Raw genomic sequence first — 15,644 nt, 5'->3', positions numbered from 1 at the left:
TGGCAAATCCGGGTTATGGATTGCATTTAAAAAGGCCCCGTGGGAGTGCAATGGGCCCCTGTCTTGCTGCTTAGCAATAATGGTATGGGTTTAGGTTCTGCTGTGTGTACTGGTGGTTGACTGCCCCCCAGCCCAGAGTGTGCATGGAAAATTGTCTGGCAGCCTCCCTGACAGCAAGCAGTGATAGTGCCCATGAAGGGGACCTTGTTGGGCCCGCCCCTTTCACGGTTATCGCTTCTCGGCCTTTTGGCTAAGATCAAGTGTAGTATCTGTTCTTATCAGTTTAATATCTGATACGTCCCCTATCTGGGGACCATATATTAAATGGATTTTTGAGAACGGGGGCCGATTTCGAAGCTTGCTTCCGTCGCCCTATGCATTGACCCGATATGGCAGTATCTTCGGGTACAGTGCACCACCCCCTTACAGGGTTAAAAAGAAAGATTCCTACTTTCATTGCTACCTGCTTGCTGGCTAGCCAGCTAGCCAGCCCTGTGGGCCTTGCTGCTGCTGCAGCCAATAAACAAAAGGTGGTGCTGCTGCTGCTTCTGCTGCTTCTGCTTCTGCTTGTGTCTGGCCCCTGTTGGAGCGTCCAGGCACAGGACTTCTGCTGCTGCTGACTAAATGGCCTCCTTAATTGGATCATTTGAGTAGCCAGCACACCTGTGCAGGTAGGGCATGACATGATAGGCAGCTGCCTTGATAGCGGGTGGGTGCTGAATGTTCCTAATTGACAAAATAAGATTAATGCTTATGAAGAAATATAAAATCTCATCCCTTCCCCAATATCGCGCCACACCCCTACCCCTTAATTCCCTGGTTGAACGTGATGGACATATGTATTTTTTCGACCGTACTAACTATGTAACTATGTAACATAACATGGGGGGGGGGGGGGTCTCCTGGCTGTTCACACAGGTGTGTCATTGCTGTACATTGACCATGCATTGCTTCTGTGGTATTGCAAAGGCAAAGACAAATGCTTCCAGCCATCCATTGCACTAATGGATTGGTCATCAGCTGGCTGTCTATGTCCCGCATCAATATAGACCAAAGTACAGAGGGTTAGGCTATGCTATTGTGCACCTACCTGATGCATCAGAAGGTGCGAGGCCCTTGCTAAATTCTGTGCACAGACTTTGAGATCTATGCTTTAGACCGTATCTAAACCTGCTCCAACATGGACTGACATTCTGGCCTACTTTCAGCCGATGCGACTTGTCTGTTGCTGAACAGTCGCTTTTTATGTATTCAGCACCTATGTATAATGTTGTAAAAATGCTCTAGAAGCTAAAGTCGCAGAAATGTCACACATATTTGGCCTGCAACTTTCTGTGCGACAAATTCAGACAGGAAAAATCAGTATAAATCCTTAGAAAATTATCCCCCAGTGTCTCCATCTGCTGGCGGTATTGAATAAGCATTGCTGCACTGATGGGGTATGCATTAGACGAAAAAAAAGAAGAAAAAGAAGAATAATACGCCCAGAAAAGAGGCGAAAAGGAGAAAAACGTAAAAAAACGTGAAAAAAAAGTAAGAGGAAGAGAAGGGAAAAAAAGGTGGAAATGGGTTTAAAAGTGATTTCGGCGGAGAAATATATATATATATATATATATATATATATATATATATATATATGCGCACACACACACATAGATATAAACGTATTCTCCGTTGAGATATTGCAGCCGCTGCTGTGTCCAGGCCCAGGAGCCTTAGCACTGTGCTGTGATGTCACTCAATACCACTGACATCACTAGGTGTAAACAACATCTCTCCTTTGCTGTGTATGTGACTATGGAGCTGTTTGGTGATGTCGTCTATTACGGCCTTCATAGAAGCAACAGGAGATTGTTGCATCCATCTTGAACCCTCAGAACTACAGTGCTATGATGTCACTCACTTCCACAGGCCTTGCAGAGTGTAAACAACAACAACCCAGCTTTGTTGTGTATGTAACCAAAGGGATTTGTGATGTCACCTAGAACCTTCACAGCAGCGACAGCTTTATGAGGAGCATCAGCACTGCTCTGCCTGAGCAGAACCATCACCGCCATAGGTTGTCAAATAACCCGGATTTAACCCACACAGGTAAGTCCAATGGGGTGCAGGCATGTCCTCTATGCTTACAGCTTCCCGTGGGTGTTGGTTTGATACCGTTTGGGGACAGCCAAGGAGGCATCTGCAGGCAACAAAGGTAGGTGTGTGCTTGTGTGTGTGTTTCCTATGCAGATCCTAAGCCCAGTGTCACATGCAAGTAGGAGGAGTAAGAAGGGTTCCTGGCAAATCCGGGTTATGGATTGCATTTAAAAAGGCCCCGTGGGAGTGCAATGGGCCCCTGTCTTGCTGCTTAGCAATAATGGTATGGGTTTAGGTTCTGCTGTGTGTACTGGTGGTTGACTGCCCCCCAGCCCAGAGTGTGCATGGAAAATTGTCTGGCAGCCTCCCTGACAGCAAGCAGTGATAGTGCCCATGAAGGGGACCTTGTTGGGCCCGCCCCTTTCACGGTTATCGCTTCTCGGCCTTTTGGCTAAGATCAAGTGTAGTATCTGTTCTTATCAGTTTAATATCTGATACGTCCCCTATCTGGGGACCATATATTAAATGGATTTTTGAGAACGGGGGCCGATTTCGAAGCTTGCTTCCGTCGCCCTATGCATTGACCCGATATGGCAGTATCTTCGGGTACAGTGCACCACCCCCTTACAGGGTTAAAAAGAAAGATTCCTACTTTCATTGCTACCTGCTTGCTGGCTAGCCAGCTAGCCAGCCCTGTGGGCCTTGCTGCTGCTGCAGCCAATAAACAAAAGGTGGTGCTGCTGCTGCTTCTGCTGCTTCTGCTTCTGCTTGTGTCTGGCCCCTGTTGGAGCGTCCAGGCACAGGACTTCTGCTGCTGCTGACTAAATGGCCTCCTTAATTGGATCATTTGAGTAGCCAGCACACCTGTGCAGGTAGGGCATGACATGATAGGCAGCTGCCTTGATAGCGGGTGGGTGCTGAATGTTCCTAATTGACAAAATAAGATTAATGCTTATGAAGAAATATAAAATCTCATCCCTTCCCCAATATCGCGCCACACCCCTACCCCTTAATTCCCTGGTTGAACGTGATGGACATATGTCTTTTTTCGACCGTACTAACTATGTAACTATGTAACATAACATGGGGGGGGGGGGGTCTCCTGGCTGTTCACACAGGTGTGTCATTGCTGTACATTGACCATGCATTGCTTCTGTGGTATTGCAAAGGCAAAGACAAATGCTTCCAGCCATCCATTGCACTAATGGATTGGTCATCAGCTGGCTGTCTATGTCCCGCATCAATATAGACCAAAGTACAGAGGGTTAGGCTATGCTATTGTGCACCTACCTGATGCATCAGAAGGTGCGAGGCCCTTGCTAAATTCTGTGCACAGACTTTGAGATCTATGCTTTAGACTGTATCTAAACCTGCTCCAACATGGACTGACATTCTGGCCTACTTTCAGCCGATGCGACTTGTCTGTCGCTGAACAGTCGCTTTTTATGTATTCAGCACCTATGTATAATGTTGTAAAAATGCTCTAGAAGCTAAAGTCGCAGAAATGTCACACATATTTGGCCTGCAACTTTCTGTGCGACAAATTCAGACAGGAAAAATCAGTATAAATCCTTAGAAAATTATCCCCCAGTGTCTCCATCTGCTGGCGGTATTGAATAAGCATTGCTGCACTGATGGGGTATGCATTAGACGAAAAAAAAGAAGAAAAAGAAGAATAATACGCCCAGAAAAGAGGCGAAAAGGAGAAAAACGTAAAAAAACGTGAAAAAAAAGTAAGAGGAAGAGAAGGGAAAAAAGGTGGAAATGGGTTTAAAAGTGATTTCGGCGGAGAATATATATATATATATATATATATATATATATATATATATATATGCGCACACACACACATAGATATAAACGTATTCTCCGTTGAGATATTGCAGCCGCTGCTGTGTCCAGGCCCAGGAGCCTTAGCACTGTGCTGTGATGTCACTCAATACCACTGACATCACTAGGTGTAAACAACATCTCTCCTTTGCTGTGTATGTGACTATGGAGCTGTTTGGTGATGTCGTCTATTACGGCCTTCATAGAAGCAACAGGAGATTGTTGCATCCATCTTGAACCCTCAGAACTACAGTGCTATGATGTCACTCACTTCCACAGGCCTTGCAGAGTGTAAACAACAACAACCCAGCTTTGTTGTGTATGTAACCAAAGGGATTTGTGATGTCACCTAGAACCTTCACAGCAGCGACAGCTTTATGAGGAGCATCAGCACTGCTCTGCCTGAGCAGAACCATCACCGCCATAGGTTGTCAAATAACCCGGATTTAACCCACACAGGTAAGTCCAATGGGGTGCAGGCATGTCCTCTATGCTTACAGCTTCCCGTGGGTGTTGGTTTGATACCGTTTGGGGACAGCCAAGGAGGCATCTGCAGGCAACAAAGGTAGGTGTGTGCTTGTGTGTGTGTTTCCTATGCAGATCCTAAGCCCAGTGTCACATGCAAGTAGGAGGAGTAAGAAGGGTTCCTGGCAAATCCGGGTTATGGATTGCATTTAAAAAGGCCCCGTGGGAGTGCAATGGGCCCCTGTCTTGCTGCTTAGCAATAATGGTATGGGTTTAGGTTCTGCTGTGTGTACTGGTGGTTGACTGCCCCCCAGCCCAGAGTGTGCATGGAAAATTGTCTGGCAGCCTCCCTGACAGCAAGCAGTGATAGTGCCCATGAAGGGGACCTTGTTGGGCCCGCCCCTTTCACGGTTATCGCTTCTCGGCCTTTTGGCTAAGATCAAGTGTAGTATCTGTTCTTATCAGTTTAATATCTGATACGTCCCCTATCTGGGGACCATATATTAAATGGATTTTTGAGAACGGGGGCCGATTTCGAAGCTTGCTTCCGTCGCCCTATGCATTGACCCGATATGGCAGTATCTTCGGGTACAGTGCACCACCCCCTTACAGGGTTAAAAAGAAAGATTCCTACTTTCATTGCTACCTGCTTGCTGGCTAGCCAGCTAGCCAGCCCTGTGGGCCTTGCTGCTGCTGCAGCCAATAAACAAAAGGTGGTGCTGCTGCTGCTTCTGCTGCTTCTGCTTCTGCTTGTGTCTGGCCCCTGTTGGAGCGTCCAGGCACAGGACTTCTGCTGCTACTGACTAAATGGCCTCCTTAATTGGATCATTTGAGTAGCCAGCACACCTGTGCAGGTAGGGCATGACATGATAGGCAGCTGCCTTGATAGCGGGTGGGTGCTGAATGTTCCTAATTGACAAAATAAGATTAATGCTTATGAAGAAATATAAAATCTCATCCCTTCCCCAATATCGCGCCACACCCCTACCCCTTAATTCCCTGGTTGAACGTGATGGACATATGTCTTTTTTCGACCGTACTAACTATGTAACTATGTAACATAACATGGGGGGGGGGGGGGTCTCCTGGCTGTTCACACAGGTGTGTCATTGCTGTACATTGACCATGCATTGCTTCTGTGGTATTGCAAAGGCAAAGACAAATGCTTCCAGCCATCCATTGCACTAATGGATTGGTCATCAGCTGGCTGTCTATGTCCCGCATCAATATAGACCAAAGTACAGAGGGTTAGGCTATGCTATTGTGCACCTACCTGATGCATCAGAAGGTGCGAGGCCCTTGCTAAATTCTGTGCACAGACTTTGAGATCTATGCTTTAGACTGTATCTAAACCTGCTTCAACATGGACTGACATTCTGGCCTACTTTCAGCCGATGCGACTTGTCTGTCGCTGAACAGTCGCTTTTTATGTATTCAGCACCTATGTATAATGTTGTAAAAATGCTCTAGAAGCTAAAGTCGCAGAAATGTCACACATATTTGGCCTGCAACTTTCTGTGCGACAAATTCAGACAGGAAAAATCAGTATAAATCCTTAGAAAATTATCCCCCAGTGTCTCCATCTGCTGGCGGTATTGAATAAGCATTGCTGCACTGATGGGGTATGCATTAGACGAAAAAAAAGAAGAAAAAGAAGAATAATACGCCCAGAAAAGAGGCGAAAAGGAGAAAAACGTAAAAAAACGTGAAAAAAAAGTAAGAGGAAGAGAAGGGAAAAAAAGGTGGAAATGGGTTTAAAAGTGATTTCGGCGGAGAAATATATATATATATATATATATATATATATATATATGCGCACACACACACATAGATATAAACGTATTCTCCGTTGAGATATTGCAGCCGCTGCTGTGTCCAGGCCCAGGAGCCTTAGCACTGTGCTGTGATGTCACTCAATACCACTGACATCACTAGGTGTAAACAACATCTCTCCTTTGCTGTGTATGTGACTATGGAGCTGTTTGGTGATGTCGTCTATTACGGCCTTCATAGAAGCAACAGGAGATTGTTGCATCCATCTTGAACCCTCAGAACTACAGTGCTATGATGTCACTCACTTCCACAGGCCTTGCAGAGTGTAAACAACAACAACCCAGCTTTGTTGTGTATGTAACCAAAGGGATTTGTGATGTCACCTAGAACCTTCACAGCAGCGACAGCTTTATGAGGAGCATCAGCACTGCTCTGCCTGAGCAGAACCATCACCGCCATAGGTTGTCAAATAACCCGGATTTAACCCACACAGGTAAGTCCAATGGGGTGCAGGCATGTCCTCTATGCTTACAGCTTCCCGTGGGTGTTGGTTTGATACCGTTTGGGGACAGCCAAGGAGGCATCTGCAGGCAACAAAGGTAGGTGTGTGCTTGTGTGTGTGTTTCCTATGCAGATCCTAAGCCCAGTGTCACATGCAAGTAGGAGGAGTAAGAAGGGTTCCTGGCAAATCCGGGTTATGGATTGCATTTAAAAAGGCCCCGTGGGAGTGCAATGGGCCCCTGTCTTGCTGCTTAGCAATAATGGTATGGGTTTAGGTTCTGCTGTGTGTACTGGTGGTTGACTGCCCCCCAGCCCAGAGTGTGCATGGAAAATTGTCTGGCAGCCTCCCTGACAGCAAGCAGTGATAGTGCCCATGAAGGGGACCTTGTTGGGCCCGCCCCTTTCACGGTTATCGCTTCTCGGCCTTTTGGCTAAGATCAAGTGTAGTATCTGTTCTTATCAGTTTAATATCTGATACGTCCCCTATCTGGGGACCATATATTAAATGGATTTTTGAGAACGGGGGCCGATTTCGAAGCTTGCTTCCGTCGCCCTATGCATTGACCCGATATGGCAGTATCTTCGGGTACAGTGCACCACCCCCTTACAGGGTTAAAAAGAAAGATTCCTACTTTCATTGCTACCTGCTTGCTGGCTAGCCAGCTAGCCAGCCCTGTGGGCCTTGCTGCTGCTGCAGCCAATAAACAAAAGGTGGTGCTGCTGCTGCTTCTGCTGCTTCTGCTTCTGCTTGTGTCTGGCCCCTGTTGGAGCGTCCAGGCACAGGACTTCTGCTGCTGCTGACTAAATGGCCTCCTTAATTGGATCATTTGAGTAGCCAGCACACCTGTGCAGGTAGGGCATGACATGATAGGCAGCTGCCTTGATAGCGGGTGGGTGCTGAATGTTCCTAATTGACAAAATAAGATTAATGCTTATGAAGAAATATAAAATCTCATCCCTTCCCCAATATCGCGCCACACCCCTACCCCTTAATTCCCTGGTTGAACGTGATGGACATATGTCTTTTTTCGACCGTACTAACTATGTAACTATGTAACATAACATGGGGGGGGGGGGGGTCTCCTGGCTGTTCACACAGGTGTGTCATTGCTGTACATTGACCATGCATTGCTTCTGTGGTATTGCAAAGGCAAAGACAAATGCTTCCAGCCATCCATTGCACTAATGGATTGGTCATCAGCTGGCTGTCTATGTCCCGCATCAATATAGACCAAAGTACAGAGGGTTAGGCTATGCTATTGTGCACCTACCTGATGCATCAGAAGGTGCGAGGCCCTTGCTAAATTCTGTGCACAGACTTTGAGATCTATGCTTTAGACTGTATCTAAACCTGCTCCAACATGGACTGACATTCTGGCCTACTTTCAGCCGATGCGACTTGTCTGTCGCTGAACAGTCGCTTTTTATGTATTCAGCACCTATGTATAATGTTGTAAAAATGCTCTAGAAGCTAAAGTCGCAGAAATGTCACACATATTTGGCCTGCAACTTTCTGTGCGACAAATTCAGACAGGAAAAATCAGTATAAATCCTTAGAAAATTATCCCCCAGTGTCTCCATCTGCTGGCGGTATTGAATAAGCATTGCTGCACTGATGGGGTATGCATTAGACGAAAAAAAAGAAGAAAAAGAAGAATAATACGCCCAGAAAAGAGGCGAAAAGGAGAAAAACGTAAAAAAACGTGAAAAAAAAGTAAGAGGAAGAGAAGGGAAAAAAAGGTGGAAATGGGTTTAAAAGTGATTTCGGCGGAGAAATATATATATATATATATATATATATATATATATATATATATATATGCGCACACACACACATAGATATAAACGTATTCTCCGTTGAGATATTGCAGCCGCTGCTGTGTCCAGGCCCAGGAGCCTTAGCACTGTGCTGTGATGTCACTCAATACCACTGACATCACTAGGTGTAAACAACATCTCTCCTTTGCTGTGTATGTGACTATGGAGCTGTTTGGTGATGTCGTCTATTACGGCCTTCATAGAAGCAACAGGAGATTGTTGCATCCATCTTGAACCCTCAGAACTACAGTGCTATGATGTCACTCACTTCCACAGGCCTTGCAGAGTGTAAACAACAACAACCCAGCTTTGTTGTGTATGTAACCAAAGGGATTTGTGATGTCACCTAGAACCTTCACAGCAGCGACAGCTTTATGAGGAGCATCAGCACTGCTCTGCCTGAGCAGAACCATCACCGCCATAGGTTGTCAAATAACCCGGATTTTACCCACACAGGTAAGTCCAATGGGGTGCAGGCATGTCCTCTATGCTTACAGCTTCCCGTGGGTGTTGGTTTGATACCGTTTGGGGACAGCCAAGGAGGCATCTGCAGGCAACAAAGGTAGGTGTGTGCTTGTGTGTGTGTTTCCTATGCAGATCCTAAGCCCAGTGTCACATGCAAGTAGGAGGAGTAAGAAGGGTTCCTGGCAAATCCGGGTTATGGATTGCATTTAAAAAGGCCCCGTGGGAGTGCAATGGGCCCCTGTCTTGCTGCTTAGCAATAATGGTATGGGTTTAGGTTCTGCTGTGTGTACTGGTGGTTGACTGCCCCCCAGCCCAGAGTGTGCATGGAAAATTGTCTGGCAGCCTCCCTGACAGCAAGCAGTGATAGTGCCCATGAAGGGGACCTTGTTGGGCCCGCCCCTTTCACGGTTATCGCTTCTCGGCCTTTTGGCTAAGATCAAGTGTAGTATCTGTTCTTATCAGTTTAATATCTGATACGTCCCCTATCTGGGGACCATATATTAAATGGATTTTTGAGAACGGGGGCCGATTTCGAAGCTTGCTTCCGTCGCCCTATGCATTGACCTGATATGGCAGTATCTTCGGGTACAGTGCACCACCCCCTTACAGGGTTAAAAAGAAAGATTCCTACTTTCATTGCTACCTGCTTGCTGGCTAGCCAGCTAGCCAGCCCTGTGGGCCTTGCTGCTGCTGCAGCCAATAAACAAAAGGTGGTGCTGCTGCTGCTTCTGCTGCTTCTGCTTCTGCTTGTGTCTGGCCCCTGTTGGAGCGTCCAGGCACAGGACTTCTGCTGCTGCTGACTAAATGGCCTCCTTAATTGGATCATTTGAGTAGCCAGCACACCTGTGCAGGTAGGGCATGACATGATAGGCAGCTGCCTTGATAGCGGGTGGGTGCTGAATGTTCCTAATTGACAAAATAAGATTAATGCTTATGAAGAAATATAAAATCTCATCCCTTCCCCAATATCGCGCCACACCCCTACCCCTTAATTCCCTGGTTGAACGTGATGGACATATGTCTTTTTTCGACCGTACTAACTATGTAACTATGTAACATAACATGGGGGGGGGGGGGTCTCCTGGCTGTTCACACAGGTGTGTCATTGCTGTACATTGACCATGCATTGCTTCTGTGGTATTGCAAAGGCAAAGACAAATGCTTCCAGCCATCCATTGCACTAATGGATTGGTCATCAGCTGGCTGTCTATGTCCCGCATCAATATAGACCAAAGTACAGAGGGTTAGGCTATGCTATTGTGCACCTACCTGATGCATCAGAAGGTGCGAGGCCCTTGCTAAATTCTGTGCACAGACTTTGAGATCTATGCTTTAGACTGTATCTAAACCTGCTCCAACATGGACTGACATTCTGGCCTACTTTCAGCCGATGCGACTTGTCTGTCGCTGAACAGTCGCTTTTTATGTATTCAGCACCTATGTATAATGTTGTAAAAATGCTCTAGAAGCTAAAGTCGCAGAAATGTCACACATATTTGGCCTGCAACTTTCTGTGCGACAAATTCAGACAGGAAAAATCAGTATAAATCCTTAGAAAATTATCCCCCAGTGTCTCCATCTGCTGGCGGTATTGAATAAGCATTGCTGCACTGATGGGGTATGCATTAGACGAAAAAAAAGAAGAAAAAGAAGAATAATACGCCCAGAAAAGAGGCGAAAAGGAGAAAAACGTAAAAAAACGTGAAAAAAAAGTAAGAGGAAGAGAAGGGAAAAAAAGGTGGAAATGGGTTTAAAAGTGATTTCGGCGGAGAAATATATATATATATATATATATATATATATATATATATATATATATATATGCGCACACACACACATAGATATAAACGTATTCTCCGTTGAGATATTGCAGCCGCTGCTGTGTCCAGGCCCAGGAGCCTTAGCACTGTGCTGTGATGTCACTCAATACCACTGACATCACTAGGTGTAAACAACATCTCTCCTTTGCTGTGTATGTGACTATGGAGCTGTTTGGTGATGTCGTCTATTACGGCCTTCATAGAAGCAACAGGAGATTGTTGCATCCATCTTGAACCCTCAGAACTACAGTGCTATGATGTCACTCACTTCCACAGGCCTTGCAGAGTGTAAACAACAACAACCCAGCTTTGTTGTGTATGTAACCAAAGGGATTTGTGATGTCACCTAGAACCTTCACAGCAGCGACAGCTTTATGAGGAGCATCAGCACTGCTCTGCCTGAGCAGAACCATCACCGCCATAGGTTGTCAAATAACCCGGATTTAACCCACACAGGTAAGTCCAATGGGGTGCAGGCATGTCCTCTATGCTTACAGCTTCCCGTGGGTGTTGGTTTGATACCGTTTGGGGACAGCCAAGGAGGCATCTGCAGGCAACAAAGGTAGGTGTGTGCTTGTGTGTGTGTTTCCTATGCAGATCCTAAGCCCAGTGTCACATGCAAGTAGGAGGAGTAAGAAGGGTTCCTGGCAAATCCGGGTTATGGATTGCATTTAAAAAGGCCCCGTGGGAGTGCAATGGGCCCCTGTCTTGCTGCTTAGCAATAATGGTATGGGTTTAGGTTCTGCTGTGTGTACTGGTGGTTGACTGCCCCCCAGCCCAGAGTGTGCATGGAAAATTGTCTGGCAGCCTCCCTGACAGCAAGCAGTGATAGTGCCCATGAAGGGGACCTTGTTGGGCCCGCCCCTTTCACGGTTATCGCTTCTCGGCCTTTTGGCTAAGATCAAGTGTAGTATCTGTTCTTATCAGTTTAATATCTGATACGTCCCCTATCTGGGGACCATATATTAAATGGATTTTTGAGAACGGGGGCCGATTTCGAAGCTTGCTTCCGTCGCCCTATGCATTGACCCGATATGGCAGTATCTTCGGGTACAGTGCACCACCCCCTTACAGGGTTAAAAAGAAAGATTCCTACTTTCATTGCTACCTGCTTGCTGGCTAGCCAGCTAGCCAGCCCTGTGGGCCTTGCTGCTGCTGCAGCCAATAAACAAAAGGTGGTGCTGCTGCTGCTTCTGCTGCTTCTGCTTCTGCTTGTGTCTGGCCCCTGTTGGAGCGTCCAGGCACAGGACTTCTGCTGCTACTGACTAAATGGCCTCCTTAATTGGATCATTTGAGTAGCCAGCACACCTGTGCAGGTAGGGCATGACATGATAGGCAGCTGCCTTGATAGCGGGTGGGTGCTGAATGTTCCTAATTGACAAAATAAGATTAATGCTTATGAAGAAATATAAAATCTCATCCCTTCCCCAATATCGCGCCACACCCCTACCCCTTAATTCCCTGGTTGAACGTGATGGACATATGTCTTTTTTCGACCGTACTAACTATGTAACTATGTAACATAACATGGGGGGGGGGGGGTCTCCTGGCTGTTCACACAGGTGTGTCATTGCTGTACATTGACCATGCATTGCTTCTGTGGTATTGCAAAGGCAAAGACAAATGCTTCCAGCCATCCATTGCACTAATGGATTGGTCATCAGCTGGCTGTCTATGTCCCGCATCAATATAGACCAAAGTACAGAGGGTTAGGCTATGCTATTGTGCACCTACCTGATGCATCAGAAGGTGCGAGGCCCTTGCTAAATTCTGTGCACAGACTTTGAGATCTATGCTTTAGACTGTATCTAAACCTGCTCCAACATGGACTGACATTCTGGCCTACTTTCAGCCGATGCGACTTGTCTGTCGCTGAACAGTCGCTTTTTATGTATTCAGCACCTATGTATAATGTTGTAAAAATGCTCTAGAAGCTAAAGTCGCAGAAATGTCACACATATTTGGCCTGCAACTTTCTGTGCGACAAATTCAGACAGGAAAAATCAGTATAAATCCTTAGAAAATTATCCCCCAGTGTCTCCATCTGCTGGCGGTATTGAATAAGCATTGCTGCACTGATGGGGTATGCATTAGACGAAAAAAAAGAAGAAAAAGAAGAATAATACGCCCAGAAAAGAGGCGAAAAGGAGAAAAACGTAAAAAAACGTGAAAAAAAAGTAAGAGGAAGAGAAGGGAAAAAAAGGTGGAAATGGGTTTAAAAGTGATTTCGGCGGAGAATATATATATATATATATATATATATATATATATATATATATATATATGCGCACACACACACATAGATATAAACGTATTCTCCGTTGAGATATTGCAGCCGCTGCTGTGTCCAGGCCCAGGAGCCTTAGCACTGTGCTGTGATGTCACTCAATACCACTGACATCACTAGGTGTAAACAACATCTCTCCTTTGCTGTGTATGTGACTATGGAGCTGTTTGGTGATGTCGTCTATTACGGCCTTCATAGAAGCAACAGGAGATTGTTGCATCCATCTTGAACCCTCAGAACTACAGTGCTATGATGTCACTCACTTCCACAGGCCTTGCAGAGTGTAAACAACAACAACCCAGCTTTGTTGTGTATGTAACCAAAGGGATTTGTGATGTCACCTAGAACCTTCACAGCAGCGACAGCTTTATGAGGAGCATCAGCACTGCTCTGCCTGAGCAGAACCATCACCGCCATAGGTTGTCAAATAACCCGGATTTAACCCACACAGGTAAGTCCAATGGGGTGCAGGCATGTCCTCTATGCTTACAGCTTCCCGTGGGTGTTGGTTTGATACCGTTTGGGGACAGCCAAGGAGGCATCTGCAGGCAACAAAGGTAGGTGTGTGCTTGTGTGTGTGTTTCCTATGCAGATCCTAAGCCCAGTGTCACATGCAAGTAGGAGGAGTAAGAAGGGTTCCTGGCAAATCCGGGTTATGGATTGCATTTAAAAAGGCCCCGTGGGAGTGCAATGGGCCCCTGTCTTGCTGCTTAGCAATAATGGTATGGGTTTAGGTTCTGCTGTGTGTACTGGTGGTTGACTGCCCCCCAGCCCAGAGTGTGCATGGAAAATTGTCTGGCAGCCTCCCTGACAGCAAGCAGTGATAGTGCCCATGAAGGGGACCTTGTTGGGCCCGCCCCTTTCACGGTTATCGCTTCTCGGCCTTTTGGCTAAGATCAAGTGTAGTATCTGTTCTTATCAGTTTAATATCTGATACGTCCCCTATCTGGGGACCATATATTAAATGGATTTTTGAGAACGGGGGCCGATTTCGAAGCTTGCTTCCGTCGCCCTATGCATTGACCCGATATGGCAGTATCTTCGGGTACAGTGCACCACCCCCTTACAGGGTTAAAAAGAAAGATTCCTACTTTCATTGCTACCTGCTTGCTGGCTAGCCAGCTAGCCAGCCCTGTGGGCCTTGCTGCTGCTGCAGCCAATAAACAAAAGGTGGTGCTGCTGCTTCTGCTGCTTCTGCTTCTGCTTGTGTCTGGCCCCTGTTGGAGCGTCCAGGCACAGGACTTCTGCTGCTGCTGACTAAATGGCCTCCTTAATTGGATCATTTGAGTAGCCAGCACACCTGTGCAGGTAGGGCATGACATGATAGGCAGCTGCCTTGATAGCGGGTGGGTGCTGAATGTTCCTAATTGACAAAATAAGATTAATGCTTATGAAGAAATATAAAATCTCATCCCTTCCCCAATATCGCGCCACACCCCTACCCCTTAATTCCCTGGTTGAACGTGATGGACATATGTCTTTTTTCGACCGTACTAACTATGTAACTATGTAACATAACATGGGGGGGGGGGGGGTCTCCTGGCTGTTCACACAGGTGTGTCATTGCTGTACATTGACCATGCATTGCTTCTGTGGTATTGCAAAGGCAAAGACAAATGCTTCCAGCCATCCATTGCACTAATGGATTGGTCATCAGCTGGCTGTCTATGTCCCGCATCAATATAGACCAAAGTACAGAGGGTTAGGCTATGCTATTGTGCACCTACCTGATGCATCAGAAGGTGCGAGGCCCTTGCTAAATTCTGTGCACAGACTTTGAGATCTATGCTTTAGACTGTATCTAAACCTGCTCCAACATGGACTGACATTCTGGCCTACTTTCAGCCGATGCGACTTGTCTGTCGCTGAACAGTCGCTTTTTATGTATTCAGCACCTATGTATAATGTTGTAAAAATGCTCTAGAAGCTAAAGTCGCAGAAATGTCACACATATTTGGCCTGCAACTTTCTGTGCGACAAATTCAGACAGGAAAAATCAGTATAAATCCTTAGAAAATTATCCCCCAGTGTCTCCATCTGCTGGCGGTATTGAATAAGCATTGCTGCACTGATGGGGTATGCATTAGACGAAAAAAAAGAAGAAAAAGAAGAATAATACGCCCAGAAAAGAGGCGAAAAGGAGAAAAACGTAAAAAAACGTGAAAAAAAAGTAAGAGGAAGAGAAGGGAAAAAAAGGTGGAAATGGGTTTAAAAGTGATTTCGGCGGAGAAATATATATATATATATATATATATATATATATATATATATATATATATGCGCACACACACACATAGATATAAACGTATTCTCCGTTGAGATATTGCAGCCGCTGCTGTGTCCAGGCCCAGGAGCCTTAGCACTGTGCTGTGATGTCACTCAATACCACTGACATCACTAGGTGTAAACAACATCTCTCCTTTGCTGTGTATGTGACTATGGAGCTGTTTGGTGATGTCGTCTATTACGGCCTTCATAGAAGCAACAGGAGATTGTTGCATCCATCTTGAACCCTCAGAACTACAGTGCTATGATGTCACTCACTTCCACAGGCCTTGCAGAGTGTAAACAACAACAACCCAGCTTTGTTGTGTATGTAACCAAAG

At 46.0% G+C, this 15,644-nt stretch overlaps 7 non-coding genes across 7 annotated transcripts; all 7 read left to right on the top strand.

The window, feature by feature from the left end:
• Nucleotides 1-230: 230 nt before the first annotated feature.
• LOC130324323 (U2 spliceosomal RNA) lies at nucleotides 231-421 on the top strand. The gene has a single exon (XR_008869346.1). It is a non-coding gene; the product is annotated as a U2 spliceosomal RNA (small nuclear RNA).
• Nucleotides 422-2,510: 2,089 nt separating this feature from the next.
• Nucleotides 2,511-2,701, top strand: LOC130324337 (U2 spliceosomal RNA). Its single transcript, XR_008869359.1, has one exon. It is a non-coding gene; the product is annotated as a U2 spliceosomal RNA (small nuclear RNA).
• Nucleotides 2,702-4,787: 2,086 nt separating this feature from the next.
• Nucleotides 4,788-4,978, top strand: LOC130324336 (U2 spliceosomal RNA). The gene has a single exon (XR_008869358.1). It is a non-coding gene; the product is annotated as a U2 spliceosomal RNA (small nuclear RNA).
• Nucleotides 4,979-7,059: 2,081 nt separating this feature from the next.
• Nucleotides 7,060-7,250, top strand: LOC130324335 (U2 spliceosomal RNA). The gene has a single exon (XR_008869357.1). It is a non-coding gene; the product is annotated as a U2 spliceosomal RNA (small nuclear RNA).
• Nucleotides 7,251-9,341: 2,091 nt separating this feature from the next.
• On the top strand, nucleotides 9,342-9,532 carry LOC130324333 (U2 spliceosomal RNA). The gene has a single exon (XR_008869355.1). It is a non-coding gene; the product is annotated as a U2 spliceosomal RNA (small nuclear RNA).
• Nucleotides 9,533-11,626: 2,094 nt separating this feature from the next.
• LOC130324334 (U2 spliceosomal RNA) lies at nucleotides 11,627-11,817 on the top strand. The gene has a single exon (XR_008869356.1). It is a non-coding gene; the product is annotated as a U2 spliceosomal RNA (small nuclear RNA).
• Nucleotides 11,818-13,908: 2,091 nt separating this feature from the next.
• Nucleotides 13,909-14,099, top strand: LOC130324322 (U2 spliceosomal RNA). Its single transcript, XR_008869345.1, has one exon. It is a non-coding gene; the product is annotated as a U2 spliceosomal RNA (small nuclear RNA).
• The last annotated feature ends 1,545 nt before the right edge of the window (nucleotides 14,100-15,644 follow it).

This window comes from Hyla sarda, unplaced genomic scaffold, assembly GCF_029499605.1.
Source record: "Hyla sarda isolate aHylSar1 unplaced genomic scaffold, aHylSar1.hap1 scaffold_2635, whole genome shotgun sequence".
NCBI lineage: Eukaryota > Metazoa > Chordata > Amphibia > Anura > Hylidae > Hyla > Hyla sarda.
The sequence above is the reverse complement of the archived record's forward strand: the minus strand, read 5'-3'. Positions and strand labels throughout refer to the sequence as shown.